Below are 18612 nucleotides of genomic sequence, written 5' to 3' on the forward strand. Positions count from 1 at the left end.
GAAATTATGCGAGGTTCTTATAGTGTGGTCTTGTTAGATATCTTGCATTACATATTATTACTGCAGCGGCGGGGAACTTAAAATATTGCACTTGATAGAAATGTATCAAAATAAATGTATTTTGCAATATCTGAAATAAACCTAATTGTATAATAATGCAACAGCATGAGAGCAAAGTTGATTAATAATGTGCAATCGCTATCTTTTTATCACAGTAATATCTCATCTGATTTATAATAACTAATAAGATAACCAAAGTATATTAAATACCGAGTTCTCAAGTTTCGCATTTGGTAGGTATTACATTTTACGATCATATTATTGAAGGTCTTTGCGTGTAATTCAAACTTTTTACAACTATTACAAATGACACGTATTGCTGATATCGACTTGGTGTTATGTTACGAGTAAAACGAGTATAATTATTTTGTGATTAAATTTGTGATGGAAGGCAGATGTAATCTGAACTAATATTAAAGAGAGCATTTGTTTTTTATATTCCGATTTAATCCAAATACTACACGATAGTTTTAAAAATTCTCTCACCGTTAGAAACGAATACCTTACCGAGTAACATAGTGAGAATTAAATATTGAAGTTACCTATAAATCAAATCGTAGTTTCACCTTTAGCACAGAATACTTAATAGTACTAACATACCTTTAGATACAGTGGTGGCAATGGTTATACATTTTATATTAGTTATTTGAAACTAGTCCCATAAAATATTGCATCATTTAAATACATATAAATACTAAACAAATCACTGAAGCACATGCTGGTGACGAGGAAAATAAAACGACAAGTAAATAGTTTATATAAAAGATAAATAGTCTAATGTATCTAATAAATAGCTGTAATAAGCATTCAATGACGCGTATTATGGACCGCACGCTTAATTCAAATACATGAACACAATTCCTTATAAATTATTGACGACTACTGCATTTATAAGAAGCCAATTAACTCTTATTATTTTCTGACGCAGCAATACTGTATCTAGAGCAAACTCGACATTGTTCAAATCATTATTCGATGTCGCCCTCAAATTGAATTCTTTTTGGGATTTATAAACAATTGTTTTATATGAAATTTGTAGATTTATACACAATACAATCTAATATGATCTGTTAACTGTAAATATACAGTTCAGCCTCTCAAATGTCGGCAAGATCAAACTAGAAAATCATTGATGCTTATCGCTTGATTAAATGGAATATTTCGTTATTAAACTTGGACTAAGGTTCGTGTGTAAAACGGGTTAATCGAGTTAGATATACTAATCTAATTTATACGCTACTAATGCACTAAGGTTCCATAAGGTTCGTAGGTTAAAGGGTTAGGTGGTCACGCGATTGTTTCGGTATGTGGAAACTACTTCAAGTTATGTAAGAATTGTAAGATCGTTTGATCGATACTAAGAAACAGAAGAAAATCAAGTAAGAGTATAACAATAATAGCGAAGAAATAAATTAGAAACATCACAACGGAATATTAGGAAATATTCAAGATCACTTTTACCGACATTCAAGAGATACAAGACGATCTTATGTTTTTACTCGTATAGCATAATTGCTGCAGTTTGCATTATTCAATATAAAAGCAATTAGTCTGTGCACACGTCGCGTCATTTTTAATGTTTTGATAGAAAAAGTTCGTGATCAACGAGTCAAGGTTTTGGATTCAGCGTCGTTGCGAACTTAATTGTCTTCAGCACTAGAAATAAGAGCATCATTAGTTTACGAGTAGTTATAGGGGTTGAGATAAAACTAGTAGTGTGTTTACACTCGATCAGAGTATGGATTGTTTAGTGTAGAAAATAAGAGAGTTCAGTTGTTCTTTCTTCAAGTGTAGGTCTACACTATAATTATATTGAATACGGTTGTTTTCTAAAAGCTAGTTTGCTAGTTCGATTTGTTGGTAGAGCGAAGTAGGTAGTCAAGTTGTTCGTATATTTAAAAACTAAAAATATTATTTCAGCATTGAGGCGCGGATTGTTGTCACATTAATCAAATAATATCAAGCAATACAAACGAAATCACAAGTTAATTTCAACCCCTTTACAATTCGCATATTCGACAGATACAAAATCTCGTACCCCATAAATAAAAATAGGCTTCGTTCTCGCAGTTATTGCAGGCGTTGGCAGAGCAGCTGGCTGGCAACCATTTTGCATAACTGCCAAATATTAGCTTAGCGTGGAGTCAGAACTACCCAACCCACTGGGCACACATTTTTCTGCATTTGAATTCGAAGCCTTCGCAACATGAACGTTTTCAAATATTTGCCCGGTTTATTACTTTTATGAAGTTGAAGCTAATAGCTTTTAAAACACCAGTGTTCTGCTTGTATGTAATTTGATCGTACATTTTCGTATTGTTAAAATATATTTTATAAAGGATTTCATTGTTCAATAGCTCAACAAAATTTTATCTCGTTAAATTACACGTACACACGGTAAAATGAAACATTCAATATCAAACATTTAACATACCTATTCCTTTTTTTGAGCTTGAATCAATTTAATAAATTCAACTATACATATAACTGAAATGCAGTTGAAATAGACATAGGTATTGAAAGCGGTCTGAAACGATCGAGTTTTGGTCACTACGCGAGATTCACTTTGATTTGATTCAGTACTGCGTAACGAATTTTAAATCAATTTCCTGTTGTTTATTTACGGAATTGGATTGAGGAAAATTTACAGTTTTAGTTAACATGAAGAAGAAAACTAGGTAAATAGAAATACAAAATGTTTTGTGCCAAATTTATGTAGCTTTTTTGCTTGTGATTGATATACTATATTATAAAATATAAGTTCAAACTCAGTGGTCGTATTGGAAGAAATCTTAGTATATAAGTTGTCGTAATATTTAGTTGGATTAAATATTTTGTCACACATTTGGACTAGACGACGGATGTATTTAATTACATACACGTACCCACTAGACTGCAGACGCTTTTACATTTTCAGCTAATTGTAGAGATCGATAAAATTGATAGGTATATGTAGGTATAGATAGCGTGGTCGCACATTGTGTAATTACCGTTGAATTTTAAACTATATTCATTATACTTTTCGTGTACCTAATTAAGCTGTGTAAATGTGACATCGTATGTTTACTCATCAACGTAATATATACGATAGCAATCATTGCAATCAGTTCTGTATATCTCTAAATATGTATTATATCGACAAACTTTTCATTCTTGATTGACTTGATTGCTAACAATTATTTTGTGTGAAGAAAATAGTGTTGTTTATTAATAGCAAATTTGTAGCTGTTGAGACTTGAGATCATGTCTAAGGTAAAATTGTACGAGTTCTTGTTTGCTGAGGTAATACGCTTTCCGTCTGCTCTCTCTTTGGGATAATACGATTTCCCTGTTAGACATTTCAAGCTAATTGTTGCGAGGTAATTATATTCATTACCGCTAAGTAGCAAATACAAATAAGGACGGCATTTTAGTTGGCTTACATCAAAAAAGCTTTATCTAACTAGGTGTTAAAATTTATTTATATGTTTAAAGTAATGTTTTTCATAATATTTATCTAAATGGTAAAAATAAAAACCCGTTTGAGCGGCAAAGTAAAGCCAAAATCGACACTGTTGATAGACATAAATTGTATTAATCTTCACGGTTGGCATTTTTAGTGTAACACTAAATCGTATAAACAGGAGCACCTGTTCTGAGTAAAATAGATGCCGGGAACAATCGATATAGCGGATGCGTGAGGCCCGGAGATCTCTTCGTCGAGTTGCTATCGATTTTATGCTTCGTCAGCTTGACACGATGAGAATTGGGGAAAGATTCGATTTATTCCTTCCCACTCTCAGCTAAGAGGATTGAGTAGTTCCGCCTCCATTTGGGGCAATTGTTATGGGTGCTGAATTTTAAAGGGGTGAAAGAAAAACCAATTAGTAGTTCTGAGATTGGGTGCGACGAATGTGACGTTATATTTTGAAGCCGTGAAATTGTTTTTGAATTAAACGGAATTTAAGAATGCAATATAGAATGTAATAAAATATTATCAATGACCATAATATGACCCTATTATTTTTTTTTATAAATAAATGAATTACGTAAATTCAGTTCGTACGTAACTTATCGAGTTACGTTAATAATTCATAACGTTGCGTTGTTTTACACATTGTCTTGAAAATTTTAATAAAAACAACTGAAAGCGAACACAAGTAAATACCATAATAAATAAACAAAATTCCCGTTTCTAAAATACAAGATGTCAGAACAAATGAAACACATTTTCGACACATGCTTGCGAAGGCAGAATGCTCGGATTTGTTCAAATATAACAAAGCCCTTTCATGCTAAGGATAACAAAAATCTATTTCTATATCCATTCTTACGGCATAAAGGAATAAGTTAATGATGTCAATGTTATGTGAATGTTTGTTCGTGGCTTTTTCGCTTATTTTGGTAAGCCTATTTATTAAGACGTGATTAAGATACAGACATTTAATTAAATGTCTTATTGATTGAGTAGTTGCGAAAGATCAAAAGTGAAATACAAAGTAGCGTTTGCAATATAAAAACAACTTTGAGACGAACACCTATGTCTTTTTTGTTAGCGAAAATATATATTTTACAGAACAATAACAGTATCGTTTACGAACAACTTTTCTTTATATCATATTACATTTTCTATATTCGTTATCGCCGTATGGCTCTAGGTAACCTGCTTTTATTTTATTGGAGGCATTAGGGCTGAAATGGTTACAACAGCTATCCCGTATCATCTAGTTTTTGTGAAATTGTAGGAGCAATGATCTCGCCAATAAAATCGTGCTAAGGGTATAATGATTCCTACTTAGCCCTATGACTCTTGTGAAAATTCGCTCATATAATAATAACCGTTTTGTTACAAATATCGAACCTCAAACGTTCAACGATATTACTTTAGAAAGTCCCACTACTTATTGAGAAGCGGGACGTTTTAGTATAAACATATTTTTATGAAATGTATTTGTTGATTTAGGCTCTATTACCACTTAACCTAAATGTGATTTATAGTACGTACTTTTAATAAATAAAAGTTTTTATATTCTTTTATTTAAGTAGAGGTTAATGTTATAGTGCCATGAAACTGCATTTGACATGCATCGTTGCGTCACTTGCGACCACCGTATATAAACTACCGTTGACTGACCACCGGCAGAAGTGCAATGTACGATATTAAAATGAAATTCATTTATTTGTACTTTTGGAATGTGAAAGCCAAATTAATGAATCGTTTTCGGCATCCTTTTTAAGTTAAGTCTTAATTTTATGTGACTTTAATGTGAAATAGTATATAACATTTAACATTGGTCGCGACGTAGTAGTGAAGTAAATATTTGTAGTACTAACACAAACTTTAATAACTCTGTTTGTTACATTTCTAGGTTGAAAATAGAAAGTTCCATTATGAATTCTGGGAAAGCTTTTTATTTTAATTTAAAATAACAATTCAAAAGTAAGGAAAATATAGATGTTATTTTTTCCGAAGCTTTAATTTTCGACGATGTAATAATTGGAACAATTTACTCAGATGAGTCGATTTCAGTCGGTTAAAGTTGTTCCCGAAAAAAATTGTGTTAAAATATTATTTTTTAACAGGTTTTATTATGAAGGATAAAGTAGAGTAGCGGTGAAAACAAAAATGTGATATTCAACTGAATCTAATATTCCCTTACCAACCCATGAAGTTGTTTTTCAGTTTCAGTTTGAAATACATAGGCATAATCAAGCGGTAAAACCGGCCCTTAATCATATAAAAAATTAGAACTAAATATTAGTTAGTTTCTAGTTACAAATTCTACGTAATATTCTAACAATTAGATGGATGAAATTATAGCCCGTATTTACAGGCTCACAATATCTGGAGTAAAATTTATTCTGTAAAATTAAACTATCAATCTAATTGAAGTTTAATATATATGGTAATTCGGTAATTTAGTATATATAATCTACATTCGAGTAGATAGACGGCTGTTATAAATTGGTATCATTTTATGAATAAGAGACAAATTTTCAAGAGACCAACAACGTTAAATATTAAAAAAAGATATTATAATATTAAATATTTATTATTTTAAATACTCATTGGATCATCATGACGACCTAAATAAAAATAAATGTTCAGTAATAAATGTGGTTTTGTGTTGATTTCACTTTTAAGTTGAATCATCGTGCCTACTCAGAAATAAGTAATTGTTTAAAGACACTCTGTTGGTTTTTATTTGCGCCTAAATCTAAAGCTTTCTGCATATTTTCTGAGTAATAATGTTCTCAATATAGTGAATAATTACTAGTCTACTAGATAAGTATATTTTACCTTATTCCTAAGAAATGGCATCAAGAAATCCTTTTATTCGTCTGCCCTGGTCATCCATATAACTGATCACTTTTTTCTTTCAGTTAAATAGTAAATCAACTGTGAAACAGACATTTATTTCTGGCGATAGGTAACCTAAGTAGGAACTGTTAAAATTATATCACGCAAACTAATACACCTTCTTCAGTTTAATAGATAAATAGTGCATTGTGCGTGCAGTTTTTGTTTCAACAATACAAATAAAACAAGTAACAACATTAACCCGTGCTGAATGTTGCGTGTGAGATGACATTCGATAAATTAACCAACTTTTTATGGCTCAGAATATATTTCACGTCCTAAGTTCAAACTACTTCTAAACATGTAAATGATGACGTCGACTTAAGAGGCTTGTAATTACCTAAAACAGCCATTATACAACATGAATAGCTCAATGTCGTTAAGCTTGGTATAAAAACAAAAGAGTTTCTGATTGGTAATGAGTCGAGTGCTAAGTGAGAACCTGGCCAAGGTTTATAATTTTTAATATACTTTAATTAAAAGAAGGACGTTAATTTAACACGGCGTCATAATTTTCATAATCACCGGCCTATTAAAGGACTTAAGAGCCTCTTATTAAAGCCTTTAATAGCATCGTAATGGCAAAATGAGGACAATTGGGTAATGCTTGCTCATATAAGGTGTTAATCTAACTCGATGGAAATCGATCTTTTGCACCTATTAGTGTCTAGTGTGTTCCATAATGTGGAATCTCATAAATCATGATACACCCGGCAACAACGGAAGAATGGGCATTGACCGGCCGTCTACCTGATGTACAATCAGTGACATAAACTCTGATAGCATAAACATAAATATAACATTTAATAAATTCTATCGTGTAATTCTAAATAGAATTTAATATTCATAGAAATAAAAGGACATTAACTAAAAATCCTGATATGATCTTTATTATGTTTAGAAATCAAGCTAGTTTATGTCACGTAAAAATAATTCTAAGATTGACTGCACCGAACCCCAAGTGTGATTCCCTCTCAATTTATGAGAAACTGGGAGCAGTTCTCGGCGTGAATTTTATTAGGGGTGCGAATCAATAGCCGACCTCGCTATCAACCCTCTCAAATTATTACGATGATGATTACATTACCATAATGCATTATTTGACCGCATTTAAATTGAAAAATTACAAATTACGGTGAATCTTTTACAAAAATTAGATAAGGGTACCTGGAAATGAGCAGGAATAGACGGGAAATTAGTTCCAAATGCACTGAGAACACTTAGTAGTGGCAAGTTCACAAATAGTCACTTCACCGCAGTTAAAAGGGACACAGACCGATACGTCCACCGTCGCTGACGAAAGGGAGGCGACTGCACTCGCCAGAGTATCCCCTCCCCCCGCGTCTTACGCACTTGTACAGTATAGCCCCCTTGAGATCAGCTGAGTATCCTATATTATTTCACCAAACATTATGACATTAATTATATGCTAAGTGTCTTCAATGGTTAATTAATGTTGATAAATACGGAAGGAATATTTTGCTTTTTCTATGAAATTATGTTGGTTGTCATCGCGGTTTATATGTTGCTTTTCTGCGAAATGTTATTATGCGTTAATTGAAAAGTAGGTTGAGATAGTTGATACCTGTTACCTTTTTAATAATGTCTCTTCCCTGTTAACTTATTTCGTTTGATATTATCTCCTAAAGATTAAATTTAAAAAAGGTTCTTTAACCTATTTTTTAATTTTAATTTTTACATTTTTGCTTACGAATAAATTCTTGAGTGATCACGAGAGCAAGCATCAAGCACATCACATTTAACGATTAATATGTGAAGAAAGCGCTTCTAAATATTTTCAAATATTCCATATTATAGAATGTGTTAAAAATATCAACCGCGCGACTCAAATATAAATACAACAAAGAAACGATGATTTACGAGACATCGGTATCTCAAAAGAAATTCTTGTAAAGGAAGTGAGCATTAGAGACAGTCACGCAATTATACTCGTCCAGGCAAAGAAATGTCGCAACGCGTAAAGTGTGAACGATTGCAATTACGAATAACTTGTCAAATAGTATTACGAACACTTGGCTTACTAACATATATCGTGAGTCTAGACAACACACGAAACAGGTTGTGTTCTAAAAATACAAACAAAAATATTATCACAAAACGCAACATTAGTGGTATTAATCACGAGCATCAAGCACGCCATATATCTGCTATATTGCTAAACTTGTCCTTAGGGAGTTAAGTTGCTAACTGCGTGCCCAGGTGAATGTTCGAAATATATGAGATATAATATATTCGGAGACAGTGATTACAGAAAGTAACTAGCAAGCTGGGACGGGCCGCGTGAAATTACGAAGCTGAGGCGACGGAGCTTTTCATTATCAACTCTGCAATTTAGGTCAGACATCGCAGAGCAAACAAGATCCAAGGTACTACGTGAGTCTTGACGAAATTGTGTATGAGGAAAAGAAAGAATGAATTTGGTTACGCAAACGGAATGGTTTTAATTGCATATTTACGTTTCTTCTTTGTTTATCTTTTGTGACAAGCCCATATAAACAGAATCTTTCGAAATGGAGATAGGAAATACTTCGAAAGTCATAAGGTGTAATTGTCATAAGACATAACGTGATGTATTAATTACCTACCTCATTATGTTTTCAATAACGAAATTAATAGTTAACTCTTACGTGAAATTTATAATGAACAAAACTTAATTTTAGATTAGAGAGTATAGATTAGAAATGCGATACAATATCCTTGGAAACAATGGATAGACTAGCTTTAAGGTGCAACAGGTCGTAAATGTTGTGGTCACTAACACGTCAACTGTAATTACATAGCTTTGTTTTCTTAATACGTAACCCAATAGTATTCGGTTAGAAGTCGAATAGTGTGCAACATTGTTACAATTAGATGTACTTTGCTCAAATAAAGCAAACATTCAAGCGAAGTAGTCAGACTGTACAAAGTACGACATATTCGTTAATAAGTTGATTATTCCAATTTTTCATAGCGTTGGTCGAACAAGAACCCGTTTTACTTAAAGATTGTAATATAAACAAAGTATGGTTATTACTGAATGTAACGTGATCTCATAAAGTAGTTCCTAAATGATCCATTATGTGCGCAAATGTTTGTGAAATTATTAAATTTATTCGCAAATTAATCATTTGGTTAATGACTTCATTAGTCTACTGTCCGGGTCCTATGAAAAAGAAAATGTCTAGATATAAATGATATTAAAGCTTTCCTGGAGGACTTCCTCTATAAATAAATAACTATGGCACTTTATGAATGCCTGTCAAAGCGAGGACCTCTAAATAAATGAATGGACCTAAATGTGACTTTTCTAGCAATCGAATAAGACAGCTTCGAACCTATATAATATTAAGGAAAGAACAAAACCTTACTATTAAATTTTATTAGATCGACCTACGTATCTACGACTAAGCGAGTAAACTATAGTCTTGTAAAATGCTGGTAACTTGAATTTATAACATTTAATAAGGAAATATTGAAACATTATTGTTATATTACAAATATTTTTGCATAAGAGGGAAGTACTTCTAATTAAATACAGATAAAGCATTAAAGATCAAAAGAGCAGCGTGATTAAAGTATTTCTGTTTTCCAAGATATCACATGAGTTCTTGTTAACAAGCTAATTAGAAATAGAATTTTAAAATAATGGTCTGTAGGTATTCGAGAAACTTTCCTGGTTGAAAGTTTTTTAATTATGTGAAAATTAAACAAGTTCTGGAGACCAAGTACGAATTCCAGCACCAATGGAAGAAAGTTGGAATATTGTACGAAATTCGCCAACCAACAACAGTCTTACAATGCCAAGAGTTCTTCAACATCTTCAACATTTTGATAAAAGGATTCAGTAAAATGAAGCATATATAAGAATAAATTATAATATGAATCTTAAACGGTTGGTATAAAAAAACCAAATCCATTTGCCTCGTACACTATTAAATTTAGGAAGTGTCTATACGACTCGAATAAAATAACTCGAACTTTAAATTTTATGACTAATAATATAATACAGTGATTTACCCATACAATAAATTGCGATCAGTTAATACATTTAGAAATTTTAAACTAAATATATCCAAATATTTTGCGTGTAGTTCGAGCCGAGCCGGGATATAACGTACGCGTATGTTACATCGCTTTAATTTCCTTTACAAAATCGAGATTGCAAGCGCTCCTCTTCATTTTCTATGTCGGTTACCTAACCGACATAGAAAATGAAGTAAGTGCCAGCTTACCTAAGCTGGCTACTATTACGCAACACCTTTTCTCTATTTCAATAAACATTGTCCTACGTTTTTGCAAATTTTCCTTATTCAGAACATTCAACTCTATATAATATTCGTTCATATTGTTACATATAGCTTACATTTTATGAGATGGTTGACTACTACTAATGAGGCACATTACGGTTGGTATAATTTAACTTCATATTATATCGATTATTTCAGAAACTATAATTATATAGAAAGCTTAGAAAGTACCAAAATAAGTATAGGTAATTAACGAAATGTTTTAAATATTTCACCGCTTTATATTTGACGAGTTTCCAAGTAATGTAATAGAAATAGGAAACATTATATTCGATATTCACGTTACAAATTGAAATAGAAGCCTCCATTATATAACTTTTGCGCCGCGTAAATCAATATATCTGGGGTAAGGAAAAACAGACCGCTTTCGTGTTTCAAACCCGGCATATACTTCTTAGTTTTAAAACAAGCGGATAATTGCGTAGGCATAACAAGAGAATGAAGTGTCTGTTTTATAAATTAGTTTAGTAGAACTATGTATTATTACGAGGATTACTTCTGTATTCTGATTGTTCTCAGGCTACTTTGTCTTGGAATTATCCATCAATTTTTAAACAGCATTTGCAACTTTGCTTTGTTGATGTCAGTGAATAAATATCCTACCAACATAATTTGAGTGAGCAGAAATGTGAACTGCTTGAGCGTTCGGTATTCAATTTCACGTAGTTGACTAAAGTTATTTTTTAAATGAAATTCCAGTAGGAATATTGTTTTTAAAAGCAAAATAATGTCTCGAAGACTTAAGGTGGGAAATGAATACTTTATTACTATCTGCATAACATTTCCAAGTCCAAAAACTTTTCAGTCAGCAAATTCAAATTATTACCTATCAATACTCTCCCATTGCAGGTTGGTTCTTTTTAAGTACATACTTAAAAGCTATTTAAAGCTAGTTAAAGTATTTTCGATCACATTTTATAGCAGCTGCAGTATCCACACTTGAACATCAAGTATTTTTATCAGATACGTAGGTCAAGATGACCTTTCTTTATATCGAAAAAACTTAACCTCGATAAAATTGTGCATATCTCCTACAAAGTATATTAAAAATGTACTCATATCAGTTACGTAACATATTTCATATTCCGTATTCAATAAAGATGTCGGTACGCCACGATTTGTGCCCTGCGGTATACATTTTGTGAATATATGATTTCATATTACTAGTAATGACGACGTATAAACGTGATACGTAATAAAAATGTTTCAGTAATAAAGCGTACATTTACAAAAGATAACATGGTTCCGACTGGCGACCCTCGACGACAAGCAGCCAACATTTCCTTTGTTACCGCGTTCTATTCAGAAATAAAAATACATAGCGTTATGTTAATTAATAGGGATGTGTGGAACTGGGTAGGTGGAAATTTAAAGAGTACAGAAATAAAGCACCCGTTTGTTTTTACAGGATATAAGATTAACAATGTTCTAACACAAACATGGCTTATGAATAGCCATCCTAATTATAATCCTGACAAAAATAGCGTACCATTTTTTAATAACTGAAGTTAAATTGTATGCCTATGTGTACTGAGTGTATGTTCCAAATGTATTGTTCTGTTCCTGTTATTCCAAAAACATTTTTGTTGAATGGCAACCTCATAACACACATATTATTTTGTAGATATTATAAAGCAGGAAAATATCAAAAATAAAGATTTAATTGAAGTGTAGGTAACTACTAGGTAGGTACTATAAATTAAAAAAAAAAGTAATTTGCTAGTCAATCATAAACGTGTAAGGAAAGAATTTTATTTTATTCCCCGTATTATTAAGTTGTGAGATAGTTGTTATTTATATTAATAGTCTCTTACAGTAACCCATAAAAATAATGCTTATCTGATCCGTCAGTTGTATATCCGAGTATCAGTGAATCATCTCAGGCGATGCGTATAGTAACAGGTCAACGGCTTCTGCCAGAAATAGCTAAGTTCGTGCTCCTGGTTTGCATCACTCGTCGCGCTCAACTAGCAATCCCTTCTGAAATCTCATTAATATGTCAACCATCAATATACCAAGTTCACACATGTCTACCAGATTTATACGGAGCTTGTCCTATTTCTCGCTAGATGGGCCATGTTTTAAAAAAGATGCAGTTTAATTGACACAAGTAAGGTGTTTGGACGTTAGATCGCGTGTTTTGAAACATGAAAGAGACTGTGTTTCATCACCTTCATGTTAAATTGCAGGGCAAGACAGTGAGCTTTTTGATTAGAATTACATAAATCTAAGGCATAAAAGATTCGTACAGTTATAAGAAAAACACGTGTAATAGATTCCACGATCAACCGTAACCTAAATAGTGTAAGATTTCTTAAAAATCAAAGCATCGAAGAATATTGACGCATATAAAAACGCACGCAATAAGCTCGTAAGGTAAATATTGATTATTATAAAATATATGTATTGTTGAACCCATTTCACGAAAGGAAACTTAAATACGTTACGGACGTCATAAATAATTGTCACGGCGTCTTTTATTCGTAGAAGTAGAACTTACTAAAACTGGGTTCTAGTAAAAAGTTCAGTACTGTAATTTGTCACATAGATTAAACCTCACCTTAGAACTAACAGGTCCCACAGCGCTTCATTACGGAGTCGCAGGTCGCCGACCGCTGACCCATTTTAACACAATAAATAGGTGATAACCATCAAGCCGGCCATTTTCTCCTAACAATGTTACGTTTACATTCTTTCTTCCATTTCTGAATAAGCTTTTAGGAGACAATTCTTTTGAACATTCGGGCGACGGGTACAATTCAAGAATTTAGATGTTGAAATCGAAACTTTTTCGCCAATTTACAGAGCAATTAAAGAAGGAAGTCATTTAGACTCAATTTAGGATTAGGGTGATGTTACATTAAAATACATTTTCAATCATTTAAGAATGCGCCAACAAAAGGTTTAGCGAGATCTTATGATAAAAAGGGCCTGAACCCTCATAGGAGGCCCGTGTCCCTACAGTGGGATCATAATACAAGGGATGATGATGAATGACTTAAAAATATTAATTTTGTGAAGTGTTTTATAGAAATTTCTGACCAATTTCAATCATTATAACGCTAATAAATTCAAATACATACTATCTTAAGCTGTTCTAGAGTAATAAGTACGTCCTAACGTTCACCCTGACACACTATGACAATGCTTTTAAAATTAACATAAATTGAATGTGCACAGCGGCTATAAGGCAATCTTATCTACTGTTTATATGGCGTGAATCCATCACTGTCTAGTCGTCTGCCGGTCGCTTATGTATTAGTGGAAGTGAATTGATTTCATTGCGAATTGCGATGTGTTTTTGCAAATTACACCACCCTATCCATTAAACTTGGGGCCATATGCAGCGGTGCAAGTTGTGCCAAATTGAGCCGAGCTTTAAGCGATGTTACGTTGCGTACCAATTTCGTAAGTAAACTTTCAGTTTGGCAACAGTTTACGCTCCTTGCTATTTGTCAGTTGCAACTTCTCTGTATGTGCTTTAAATTATTTGCAGTTGCATTAGTCTTCGTCAAACGACTTAACGTTGAAGACTAGGTACTTATTAAATTCAAATTTATAGTAAAGTGCCTGTTCTATGTACAATTAAAATTTAGTTTCATCTTTGGGCCCTTCAATTCGTGATGAAGTCAGTGCCTGTTTTGTAAATTGCACGTTTATGTTTTATTCAAGGGTTTTTTTTCAGATGGGAAACCAAAACTAAAAGAGAACGCGTTGCTAGTGTGCTACAAATAAATTAAAAATAGAGCGCAGCACATAAATCATTCTAAAATAACTGAGTCTCAAAACCTATTGTTTAAAATTTAAACAAATTAAAACGCATTATTTATGAACTAACCAGCTGTTGTAATTTTTAAATTCTTGCACATAAGAGAAGGCTGCGTGAAGAGAGACGAAAACAAAATACACAATTGTTTTATTGGTTTCCCGAACGCCGGCTGGTTTGCGAGCGACAACGAAACACGAGAAACGTCCATATGCTGCAGCCGCAGAATAGCGGTCGCCGCATTGTCCAACTTTGAATATACATACTATTATTCCTTACGTTCATTGTAATCTACGTTACAACAAAAAGTAATCTGACTTCGTTTGTTCTACGCAAAATAGCACAACGGTTACAAAATCGCATATTTAACAGGGAAGTTAAGATTGTGCATGCGAATTACGTACGTCCTTATCAGGGCGGCGACCTTTCTTTGCATTTAAGGAAACTAGATTCGTCGTACGCGAATGGTTTAGCGAGGTGCTCATGAATGCGGATTCCCGGGCTCTCGAGACATCAGCTTTACAAACATGTACTCTGTTTTTCTGTGCATTTACGCAGAGGTATTTCTCTGCAAATGAGCTCAAGATCGAGCAAATATTTTAAGTAAATTTCTACGACAGGAAATCCGAAATAGGATTGTACAAGGGCTGTCAGAAAATACTTGTAAATGTTCAAATGTAAAATATTGTTGCGTGCTTTTAGTAGTCGGTTCTTTTATGCTAACGTGACACGTTTGCAAATGTTGCAGATATGAATCTGTAATAATGCAAGCGTACTGGGTCGCTCGCGGCGCTCCTTCCACGGCTTCTCGGTAAAAAACAGGACGTAGCGACGCGACGAAATTAAAACTGTTGAGAAAACGTTTCCTGCCTCACCTAAATATACGTGCACCTGCATATGCTGTGTGGAAAATGGTCACGTGAGCGCTAAGTAAAATGTGTGTAATACCCTAAGCGTGGCTCGAGCGAGGCACGTTCCGCCCATGCTATTCACAACCGGTTATTGTATGCAAACGAATGCCGGGACATTTTTCAAGCTGACTGCCGGATTAGTGATATTAGTAGGCGCTGTTTTGCGTTATTCCGAATCGTGTAGGTCTGAACGATAACGCCCGGTTATACGCTAATATTGCGTTTCAGCCCGGCTGAACTGCGATTAAGCCGCGCATAAATCACGCTTGTTAATGGATTTTATTTCTTTTTTGGGTTTCCTGTCCATCTGTACGCTGTTTCTTGTGTTTTGCTTTTTATAGATATGAAATATACATTTCTTCTCGTAAATCAAGAAATGTAGGTTGCATTTTCACTTTTACAAATACAGATTTTGCCAACAAACATTACAATTACCACACTTTACTTCTGAATAAAACAACGAATCCGTCCAGGAATCCATCAAAGTCAGGATTAGCCAGTAATGGATAAGACAAAGGCCCACTGATGACTGAGCTTAACCATTGTTGGTGGCAATTCAGGCGTTGCACCAATCATCGCGACCCAGATATTTGAATAGCTCATGTAAACACTGCCATGAGTTTCATACACATTAATTTAAGCTAATAGAGTTGCTCTTTAATATTTCATTGTTGGATTTAATGGAATGAGTTGTGAACGTGTTTTATTTTCATAATTGTTTCAATCATCGATTTTATTATAGAGAGATCATATTATGCTATAAATATAGTATTCGTAAATAAAGTTCAAATTTATATTCGTAAAACACCAATAACCTAATTAAATAAATTATAAAGTTATTATTACCACGTAATTGAATATTGAATAATAAAAGAAAGAAGAAATTGAATAAAGAAAACTCATTAAAATTCAAGTTTAGTAGAATAAAAATCAACATTTGAAATACTGTATTAATTAACATGAAATTTGTATAAAATTATTTGCTCTTACATAACTTAGACATGATCGTCAAAACGCTACCTAATTAGTTCAAAGCTAACGTATTCATTAACTGGAGCTAGAATACTTACGTATCTAGAGTGTCATTGACCTCAGCTCACTTGCGATCGAATTGATTAAACGATATAACGTTCATAGATACCCGCCTTTTAATTGGTTCTAATTTCTAAACGGCGATGCACTGAATTGTCACAACGATGCTAATATGTTGACGCCCTAATTGTGCTTCCTAGATACATTATACATTTACAAGTAATTATTACTTGGCATTTTTTTATTGCAGTGTTCGAACTTCTATGTCACAATTGATATTATAATGATTCTTTATTGCTTTTGCACGATATATTATATACTTATGGTAATGTGGTCGTTGGTCGCTGTTTTAACAACGATAAAAAGATATTACAATATGCATTCCTTATGCAGGTGCCTATGTTTACAGTTTACACAGTATATGAAGTAGACTTAACAGCTATAAATAGGTATGTCACACCGTAAAACACATGGATGTTACACGCATAATTTGAATGAGCAGGATGTACAACACACGCTCAAAAGCATTCACTGGAGTTCCAGCGAAGAGCCACTGTAGAAATAAAGCGGGCTAACTATGTAGGTCTGGTCGACGGTAATTAGTTCAAGTGGGTACGGAACGATGTATCAAGGGCTTGTTTCTTCGGGAGGTCTATAACTACTATCATTAGCGAAATATCCATCATCGAACATGAATTTACTTTAGCGTGTAGTTGTGCAGTATCGAAGTTTGGAGGATTTCATAGAACATCCATCATTAATCAAATGCCTGCACGTGCCAATTTATTGAGGAAACATGAAATATGTATAAAAGAAAGATTGTGTACATTATTCGTATATCAATGAAAATTCATTTGCACATGGTTTGTATAAATCATCGTTTACACATCAAAGATCTCAAAATAGCCGATGACTCAGGCGACCTAAAGCTCTGTGGAGGCAAAACAATCCTTGATTTGCTCTATTTGTAAACTTCGTCGAGCATTGTGGTGCGAGTTGCGACCCATTGAGTAAGTATTGTTGAAACTACTGTTTGAAAATGTTTCAGAATGACAAAAATATGATGGATGGAAGTTATATTGCCAAGGTCACGGCATGAAATGGGATGGAATGAATTGAATTTTTAAATAAGATTTAATTAAAAATTAAAAATACAATATTGAAATTAATGAGTAGGTAAATGTTACAGATAAAGAATAAGAATTGATATTTTTGGATCTATCGGAATGCAGTTTTTAACAAGGTGCTTAAAATATTTAATACCACATAACTGAATCGAAGAACTTGATGCCATATTTAGCCACAGACATGTCAGTAAAGCCGGTAGCGTCTAAAATGGAAGTTCTTAGAAAACTTGCTTCTAAGGACCTAACATTTTTTAAACTATACTAATATGAATCTATCCTTCTCTAATTGGACGTTAACAGATAGGAAAAAGTGAGATAGCAATTAACTTCGTCAGTCGGAACATAAATCTTTTTTATCTTCAAGAGCCAGTTTAGTGTTTAATTGTTCAAGCCGCGTAAAAACATCAGGAAGCGAGTGCAGTGAGCGAAGTTCGTTAAGAGGAAGGAATTTCCAATTTAAAATAACTTGACTGACTGTCTTTACCATGCTAGTTGACAGCATCTAGGGGGTCGGGTTAAAGACGTATACATGTAAGTCTAAAAGAAATAAGTGACAGCATTTAATTTACGATGTAGATTACGTTTAAATCATACACATGATCTATTCTTAAATATCTTCTTGTTTAAAGTACGCGCGTTCATAATTATTATAAAGAATCTTAAATTTTACTCTCCGAAATCGATACGGACATAAGAAGTGATATAACGTTACAAATCTGCCTTATCACTCGCAGCCACAGTTACTGTTTATCTACCTCTAGGTCACAGCTCTTATCTTTGGCGAGTGTCCAAACATATTGTTACTTCTAGGCGAGAAACAATCGAAAGCGGTTATCAGACAATTAATTTGGTGGAATGCAATATTCGTTCACATGTGCAATTAAAACTAGATTAGAGAAAACTATACTTGGAATTTGTTTTAATAGCCTCTCTGTGTTATACAAGTAGGAACATATCAATGCGTATATATAACACGTATTACGTAAGTTTAGATGTTTGCTGTTAAAATAATCTTTATCCTGGTTTTATAATAATATTTCTTAGTTCTTTGTATCTTTTTATATCC

The 18612-nt window shown here is 33.2% G+C and overlaps 1 protein-coding gene across 4 annotated transcripts in view; it reads right to left on the reverse strand.

The window, feature by feature from the left end:
• Positions 1-18612, reverse strand: part of Dg (Dystroglycan) — a 67228-nt gene that overhangs the window by 33509 nt on the left and 15107 nt on the right. The window contains exon 1 of one of the 4 annotated variants that reach the window (XM_090110595.1): positions 7568-7717. The exons of the other annotated variants lie outside the window; for them this stretch is intronic. The gene's annotated coding sequence lies outside the window, so the exon portion shown is untranslated. Of the gene's footprint in view, positions 1-7567; positions 7718-18612 lie in introns of those variants that run through there. 4 annotated transcript variants of the gene reach the window in all.

This window comes from Colias eurytheme, chromosome 16 (assembly GCF_061535395.1).
Source record: "Colias eurytheme isolate Ceu_HAF_F1 chromosome 16, ilColEury1 Martin Lab GWU primary, whole genome shotgun sequence".
Classification (NCBI taxonomy): Eukaryota; Metazoa; Arthropoda; class Insecta; order Lepidoptera; family Pieridae; genus Colias; species Colias eurytheme.